The sequence below is a fragment of the Notamacropus eugenii genome, chromosome 5 (assembly GCF_028372415.1).
Source record: "Notamacropus eugenii isolate mMacEug1 chromosome 5, mMacEug1.pri_v2, whole genome shotgun sequence".
Classification (NCBI taxonomy): domain Eukaryota; kingdom Metazoa; phylum Chordata; class Mammalia; order Diprotodontia; family Macropodidae; genus Notamacropus; species Notamacropus eugenii.
The window spans coordinates 387,894,955-387,903,549 of record NC_092876.1 but is presented as its reverse complement, the minus strand read 5'-3'; the positions used below and the strand labels follow the sequence as shown (position 1 = coordinate 387,903,549).

The window sequence follows — 8,595 nt, the reverse complement described above, 5'->3', positions numbered from 1 at the left end:
TTCTCAGAAAGCTTTAAGAATCACATGGATGAACTGAATTAAGTGAGGGTAAACCATAAGATGCCTCTAAGCAGAACTGGGTCTCCCTGAGGGATGAAAAAAAAAAAAAGCTAAAGGAAAGGATAATGGGGATATTTGAACATTTTGGGGTGTTGTTTGATGTTTAAAGTTTAATTATGGTTGAAGTACACATCAACCACCAACACACTCTTTCAGTGAGCAGCACTTGAAAGGGTACATAAAGGTGTATCTTCAACTGTTCACATAATAGTGTCCATGTTCTGCTGTAGCCCACGATCCTGACTAAGAAGGCAAATGGGAGTGGGAGGAAGCTTGCAAATAGTCTTTTCATTTCATGAAAATCTAGGATACTGTAACTTACAAGTTTTTTAAACTTTTCATAGCTTAGACATAGACCTTCTTTAATTTGGCATAATGGAGGAGTCAGAAGAGTTTCATTCTGTGACTAGCTATCTGTGTGACCTGTAACGAATGACTTAATGTCTCTGAACCTTAATTCCTCAGCTGCAAAATGAGAGAGCTGACTTCTTGAATTCTAATTTTAAATATACCAATGTTAAGCTTCATTTATTCACAACATAAAGATAAAATTGCTATCCTCAGTCAGGTTGCAATCTAACTGAAGCATGTAATGGTTGTCATGTGGACTCATGTTTCCAAACAAGAAGGCAAAAATGGAGAAGTCCTAGACAAATACTAGTTGCAATGAAGTTAATTCACTCATAACTCTTCTAATATCCAGAACTAGGATTAACTGCCTGTTCCATTGAGAATTATATCAAGGTAATAAGATAAATGATTTATAAAAAATTATATCTGTAATAAATTGTTAACAATTGATATCATAATAGGTGTCAGACAGCTAGACAGAATAGCTACTGGACTTCAGTTTGGACAGATCTGAGTTAGAATTCTATCTCAGACACTTACTAGTTCTCTGACCTGGGCAAATATTTTGGTCATTTTTATATCTAAATGATCTTTAAATGGTTTTAATAGCATCTACCAGACAGGGTTGTTGTAAGGATGCAATGAGCTGGAACTAATCTTGAAGTGATAGCTAGTATTATCTCACATTTCTAATAAAACTTGTTAGTCCTTTCTGACCAAAATCCTGTTAAGAAAGTAGTGAAATCAACATGACTAATATGGAAATATGTATTGCATGATGGCACATGTATAACCCATATCAAATTGCTTGCCATCTTAGGAAGGGGTAAGGTAAAGGACAAAGGGAAAAGGATTAAAATTCAATTTTTTTTTAAATGAATGTTTAAGATTGTTTTAACATATTATTGGGAAAATGAAATGCAATAGCCTTGTAAAATTAAGAAAAAGAGAGAGAGAATGTGCAAAGGAAAGCTAGGTGGTGAATTAGATGGAGCACTGGCCCTAAAGTCAGAAGGATCTGAATTCAAATCCAGCCTCAGACACTACTGTGTGACCCCGGGTAAGTTACTTAACTCTGATTGCCTTCCCCCACCCCAGGGGCACAGAGAGCTAATGTACAAAAGAAAACGAGAAGTGGAAGGTAGATGGCAGTGTAGAGAAGCATTCAGCAAAGTTCTTCCAGCACTCTAGTCCAAACTACTTTAAAAACACTTCAAGTTGAATTCTGGAGTGGCAAAGCTAACAGAAGGTCAGAGTGAGACACTCTTCTAGTGCAGAACAACTTAGGAGGTCAGAAAGAGAGATCTGTGACATGGAACAGGAGGCTGAACCAAAGTTCACATCAGGGTTGGGATCAAGTGGTGGCAACAGAAGCAGCAGTAGCTTTGAGAGCACTCAAGCCACAGATGGCAAGGAGACCTTGCAACTTATAAGAAAGAAGTTATAGGAGACCCCTGTGATAGCACTGCACACAGGACCAGTGGCTGTTTGGCAATTCCATTATCTATACCAATTTCTGGGTCATAGGTGAGAGGCAGAGAGGACTACAGTTGGTCAAGAGGAAATAAGAGCCCTGAAAAGCAGTTTTGTTTTTGGTCACATGAGATCAGGGACCTTGAGAAATAGTATCACAATCCCAAGGGATCAGAGACCTTGAGAAACAATACCAATTGCCCTTCCTGGGTAAGGATCAGAATAGAGATGAAGAGAGCAGTGACCACACTTCTCCCCAGATCACACCACCTTGGAAGAATTAAAAACTTCAACTATCCTAAAACTCTCTCTGAAAATATCAGTAAGAAAAGTTTGAAGCTTTAAAAGGTGCCTCTCTCCCCACGTACACTAGGAACAGTGCCCAACATTAACAAAGTTTAATTTTTTTTTTAAATTGGGTGTGAAAATGATTTTTTAAAAATAAACTGACCACAAAAAGCTACTGTAGTGACAGCGAAGATCAAAACACAAACTCAGAAGAAGACAATGAATTCAAAGCAGCTACAAGCAATGCCTCAAAGAAAAATGTGAATTGGACACAAGAGTTCCTGGAAGAGGGTACAAGTAGAGTGTGGTCCAGTACAGTACACACAACAGCAAGCCAGTAGTAAATCTTGTGGGTAATTGAATCTGCAGTGACAACTTCTGAAGTTCTCAGTCCACAGATAATAAGAGGGTCAGACAACTGATGAGAAGGAAATTACAGGAACCCTTTGCTGTCACAGAGTGAAGGACTCTGTTACATTGCACATACATATAGAGTTTTGAGTCACAGTCCCATGTGGCCACAGAAGAACAGAGATCCCAGTTACAATTTCAGAGTAATCATCAAAACTATCCAGTGATAGCTTAGAAATAGAGTGGTGAATCAGTGGAATACATTAAGTATACAACACACAGTGCTAAATGACCATAGTACTCTAGTGTTTGAATAAACCCAACAATCTTAAGGTTTTAGATTAAAAACTCAACATTTGACAAAAATTTCTAGGAAACTGGAAAAAGCATTTGGGCAGAAACTAAGCATAGATCACTATCTCACACTATATATCAAGATGAAGTCAAAATGAATAAATGATTTAGACACAGAGTACGGTATCATAAGTAAATTAGGGGAGCATGGGAAAATATATCTACTAGATTTATGGATGTGGTAGGAGTCTGTGACCAACTACAGAAGATTTAGCTGCTCTGACCAAGACACTGATCCACAATAATTCCAAAGGACATAATGAAAATTCTATCCACTTCCAGAGAGAGAATCAGCTAACTCTGAATGCAGATTGAAGTATACTTTTTTGGTTCATTTTTCATCTTCTTTTGTAACATGACTAATATGAAAATACATTTTGGATGGCTTCACATGCATAATCAGTATCAAAGTGCTTGCCTTCTCAAAGGGAGGTTGGGAGGGAGAGAATTTAGAACTCCAAACCTCTAAGTTTAGCTCTAACCTCAAAATGGACGCTTCCCATTATATTTCCTTCATCAAACTTTCCTCATTAATACTTTCCCCTTCTTCAAACTGCATTTTATTTCTTTATCTGTGTTTGCATTATATCCTGCCATTAGAATGTAAATTCTACTTCATAAGCAAGTATGGTTTTGTTTTATCTTTAAATTCCTAGCTCTGCATTTTGTACATAGTAGGCATCTCATAAATATTTTTTGAATGAAATTATGTTCTCTCTACCTTTATTTCGTAGTTTGTGATTCACAAGAATTAAAGAGGATTGCAGTATCCTAAGGGGAGAAAGTAATTTTTTAAGGTAGGGATAAAAAGGATAAGCTTAGAAATAAGTAAAATTGCTGTTGTGCTTGAGTGAAATTAAACTGTCTAATGAGACTAAACTCTAATTAAATTATCAGTTTCTTTGTTATTTCACTTCCCATCAGTGCTGATTATAGAAATTTTTGATGCATAAACAAGTTTTCTTTCTTCACACTTTTCTTCTTCCATCCATTTATCCTCTATTCAGTGAGGCCACAGTCCATGATCTGTGAGAGCTCTGATTCAGTCTCCTTCTCTGGGATAAATTGAGATGCTTCAGTCACTGGATTGAGACATGCTCTTTCTGAATGTAAATGAAGCAAAGGGAAAGAAGAAAAAACTCAGCAAAAGCAGAGAGGAAACTATCTTCACATCAATTGATGTCAAGAAATTGAGATGGCACATATGGCATTCAAATGGACATTTGTGAAAGTATTTCATTTTTTGAAAATATGTCATTTTGGATATTTGCTTCATATTTTGTATAATTGATATCTTGGGTGTGACAAGGCTACAAATGGCTAGCTTTAATTATAACTGCATAAAAATGGAATTATAGCCTCCAACTTAGTCTTGATCACCTAAGCAGAAATAGAAATATAGTGTATCACGCCTTTTGTAACTTATTCACATAATGTTCTATATTATTCAACTGTTTCCTGAAGTGCCTCTCTTACTATATTGTAAGCTCCTTAGGGATAGGGGATAGATCTTGTGTGTGTGTGTGTGTGTGTGTGTGTGTGTGTATGTGTTCTTTCTGCGTGTGTGTACATTACATATATTATTATGTATATCATATACATATATCATCATCAGAGTCATCCCTAGAGGGGTTTGAGGTCTAGGAACCTACATATCTAATTTGAATGAAAATTTTGTTAAATTAAACAAAGAAAGTGGGTAAGGGAAGTACATATCACAAAAGGCAGCCTCCAGCTTGAGGATTTTGTGTGGAAGAAGAATTCTTCTAAGTGATGAAGAGGCCATGTATGAGTTCTTTGTAAATCTGACCCTAAAGTCCTATTGTAGTACCAGTTATTTCTTCTTTTCTCTTTAACTGCCCATCTTCTTGAAACACTGCCCAAAATCAATACCTTGGCCTCATTAGGGCACTGAACCCTGAGTGGTCATCAGGACATACTGTAGGATAGCAAGACGGTTGCTCTTCTTGTCATCTGAAACAAAGTTAGGCACATTGTGCATACTCAGTAAATGCATAAAGAATTAAACTGAATTATATGATTTTTCAAATTCTTCAGCATCCTCTCCCCGAAACCCAGATCAGAGGTTATTCATTTTTAATATAACTAGCCCCTTTTGATTCTATAAAATAATAGAAATAGAATAGTATAGTGGAAAGAATATTGTATTTGGAGTAAAAAAAAAAATAACTCCGTGTCTGAAACATTACTCTGTTACTCACTTAATTGTATGACTTTAAGTAATTCACCTAAACACCCTCAGCCTTGGTTCTCTCATTTTTAGGAAGAAGTCAAGTTAAAAAGCACTTACTAAGAGCTTACTATTTATCACATATTGTGCTATGTGCTGGAGATGCAAAGAAAATCAGAATCCAGTCATCCTGATGAATATCTGGTCACTGGATTCAGATGGTTCTGGAGGAGAAGTGAGGCTGGTGACCTGCACAGCCCTCCCTCACTCAAAACAAAGTCAAGTGCAAGTCATGTCATCATTTCTCTGAGGGCATGATCTTCTTTGTCTATGAAGGATGAACGCAACAACAAGAATATACTCTCTGTTCTCAGGAAGCTCAAAGTCAAATTGAGAAGACAACATGTAAATATATACAAATATAATATTTTATACAGGATAATTTTAAGGTAAGCTATAGAGGGAAGGCACTATCATTAAGGGATATTGGGAGAGGCTTCTTATAAAAGGTAAGATTTTAGTTGGGATTTGAAGAAAGTCACAGAAGCCAAAAAAAATGGAAATGAAAAGTGAGGGAATTCCAAGTGTGGGAAACAGTTAGTGAAAATGCACAATCTGTAGGGCAGAAAGCCCCTGGCTGTGGGCACTTACAGGAGGTTGGAGGTTTGACTTTGGTTCCAGGCTGGAGGGGAGAACTGAAGATCTGGGGGAGGTGGCACCATTTCCCTTACCCCAAGGATAGAGGTGATTACAAAAATTTAGCGATTACCACAAAAAATGCACAGGCAAAGGAGAAAGAGGAGAATATTGAAATCCCCAAAGAGTAATGTCACATGATCACCTGCCCAAAAGAGAATTCATAGAAGATCTTAAAACAGATTTTAAAAATCAAATGACAGAGATAGAGGAAAAACTTTGAAAAAATATAAGAATAATCCAAGAAAAACAGAAAGGTCATGAAAGGAAAATCAACCAATTAGAAAATCTTAAGAAAGATAGTGACAACTTGAAAAATGGCAAAGTGAAACCAATGAAACTGTAAGAGATCAAGAAATAATTAAAAAGATATGAATACTGAAACAAGAGAAGAGAAAGTTAAACAGCTTATATGAAAAACAACAGATTTGGAGGATATATCGAGAAGATAAAATATAGAAATAATCATACTAATTGATAGTTATTATTTTTAAAATCTTGATACAGTATACAAGAAATAAAGAAAATTGTCCTGAATCATTAGAACAAGGGGTAAAGTAAAAATAGAAAAAAATCCATCAATCACTATTTAAAAGAGGAAAACTCATAGGAATATCATAGTCAAATTCCAAAACCCCCAATTCAAGGAAAAAGTATTAAGAGCATCAAGATTAAAATAATTTAAATATGTTGGTGCCATAATTGGAGACCTAACAGCATATGCAATAAAGGACTGCAGGTCTTGGATCATAATATATTGAAGAGCAAAAGAACTGGGACTCCAGCCAAAAATATCATGCCCTGAAAAGTTAAGTACTATTTTGAGTGAAAAAAAAAATGGACATTTGATAAACTCTCAGACTTTGAAGACTTTGTTTAAAAAATCATCCTGAACTTAATAGAAGATTCGACATACAAGAACCAAGAGAAATATAAGGCACATACCAAAGACTAATTATATACTTTTTATATATGTAAAATGTGTCTGGGAAGATCTCTACATGACTTGAAGTTTCTTCTGTATGGGTTGTCCTAATCAACAGCATTGAAAGGGATACGTTGTTCTCTCTGACAACCATTCACAGACCACTGAATCCCAAGATTACTAAAGAAGAAACCTGTGATCTTTCTATCATATGATTTTGAAGGGTATTTGAAATCAGAACTTAGACAAGGCACAAGTATCCCTATCTATGTCTGAAAATAGAGGAAACAGAAGATATCAGTCCTCAACATCTGAAAAATGACTCAAGCATATCTTCTTTAAGTTTTGTTTATGTCATGAGTTTATATAGGAGTGTCAATACCAAAGAACTAATTTCTATAAAATCAGAAACACATTGATTTTTTATAAAATTAGAGTTTGGTTGTTAAAAAAAAGAAAATGTACAATCTGAGGATACAGCATTGTGGATGAAAAACAGCAATAAAAACAGTGGCATTGGATCAGAGTGCTTAGAAGAGAGTAAAATGTGAAAATACTGTCAATGGAAGAAGACAATCGACTATAAAGATATGAAAAGTCAAGCAGAAGATTTTATTTTTTAGTTTAAAGGTCACATTTATTAGGAGATTAAGAGATGTATTATACGTGGACTATAAATACTGCACAGCCGACTTTATTCACAGTCAGACACAGATACAATCAGTGCCGATCTATTTGTTGGACACTCTTGTTCTTTTGCTCCAAGAAAAGTTTGCACTGTAAGACTTGGATTTAGGTTTGGGGACCTTTCTCTCTTGAACATCATAGCTCCAGCAATTTTTTCTGCAAATGCAATTGCATCTTCTTTTGTACTGAAGGTTAGAACCAGGTTTGATAGAGGATCTGCCATTGATGCCCAACCCATCAAAGGGTTTTCCCATCGCTCTCTGGTATCAAACTCCATCTTCCATTTCTTTGTGTTGTTTACTCCAGATTGCATGTTAATGCGAGTAGGAACAAAAATCTGAACTTTTCTGGTTTTGATATGTTCCTCTGGAACACCAGTCAATGTAGTGATATCCAATTTTTCATCAACTGTGATGAGTTGCGTGTCTTGAGTTTGGTCCTTTGCCAGCCACCATGTGGAAGTGCTCAGTGACCTAGTGGGAAGTTGGGAGGCCACGGCCACTGCCCTTCTGGCCCCCAGAGCCTGCCTCAGAGCTGCTGACATTGAGACCGCCACCATGTTGCCGCAGCTCAAACAGAAGATTTTTATATTTGGTCTTGGAGGTAATAGGGAGCCACTAAAATTTAAGTAATATGATGTGACTTGTTATACGAGCATTTTAGGAAGAACAATGTAATAGCTGAATGCAGGACAGACTAGAATGAAGACAGACTTAAAGTAGGGATACAAACAAGCAGGCTGTTGCAATAGCCCAGGTGTGAAATGAAAAGGATCTCTTTTAGGGTGATAGCAATGTAAAAAGGAAAGAAAGGGTACATGCCAAACAAATTTCAAAGGCAGAATCTAGAGAATTTGACAATTGATTAGATATGAGGTTTGGTGTTGGTGAAAGTGAATGATAAGTCCATGATGACACATAGGTGGTGAGTCTGGATGACTAGGAGGATAATGGTATCCTCAATAGTAATAGGGGAGTTTAGAAGAAGAGAGAGCTTTGCAAGAAAAATAAGTTCAGTTTTGTACATGTTGGGTTTAAGAAAGAAGCATATTAGATAATATCTATCCTTTATAGAATCATAGTACCATAGATTTGAATTCCTTGCTGGAGGGAAATTTAGAGGCCAACAAATTCACTGCATTCATTTTACATATGATATCAATGAGGTCAGGGAGGTCATGACTGATCCAAGGTCTCATATATGGCAAATAACATACAAT

General features: G+C 36.2%; 1 pseudogene; it reads right to left on the bottom strand.

Annotated features, from left to right (window-relative positions):
* Positions 1 to 7,305: 7,305 nt before the first annotated feature.
* LOC140503054 (NADH dehydrogenase [ubiquinone] iron-sulfur protein 4, mitochondrial pseudogene) lies at positions 7,306 to 7,935 on the bottom strand (annotated as a pseudogene).
* Between the last annotated feature and the right edge of the window lie 660 nt (positions 7,936 to 8,595).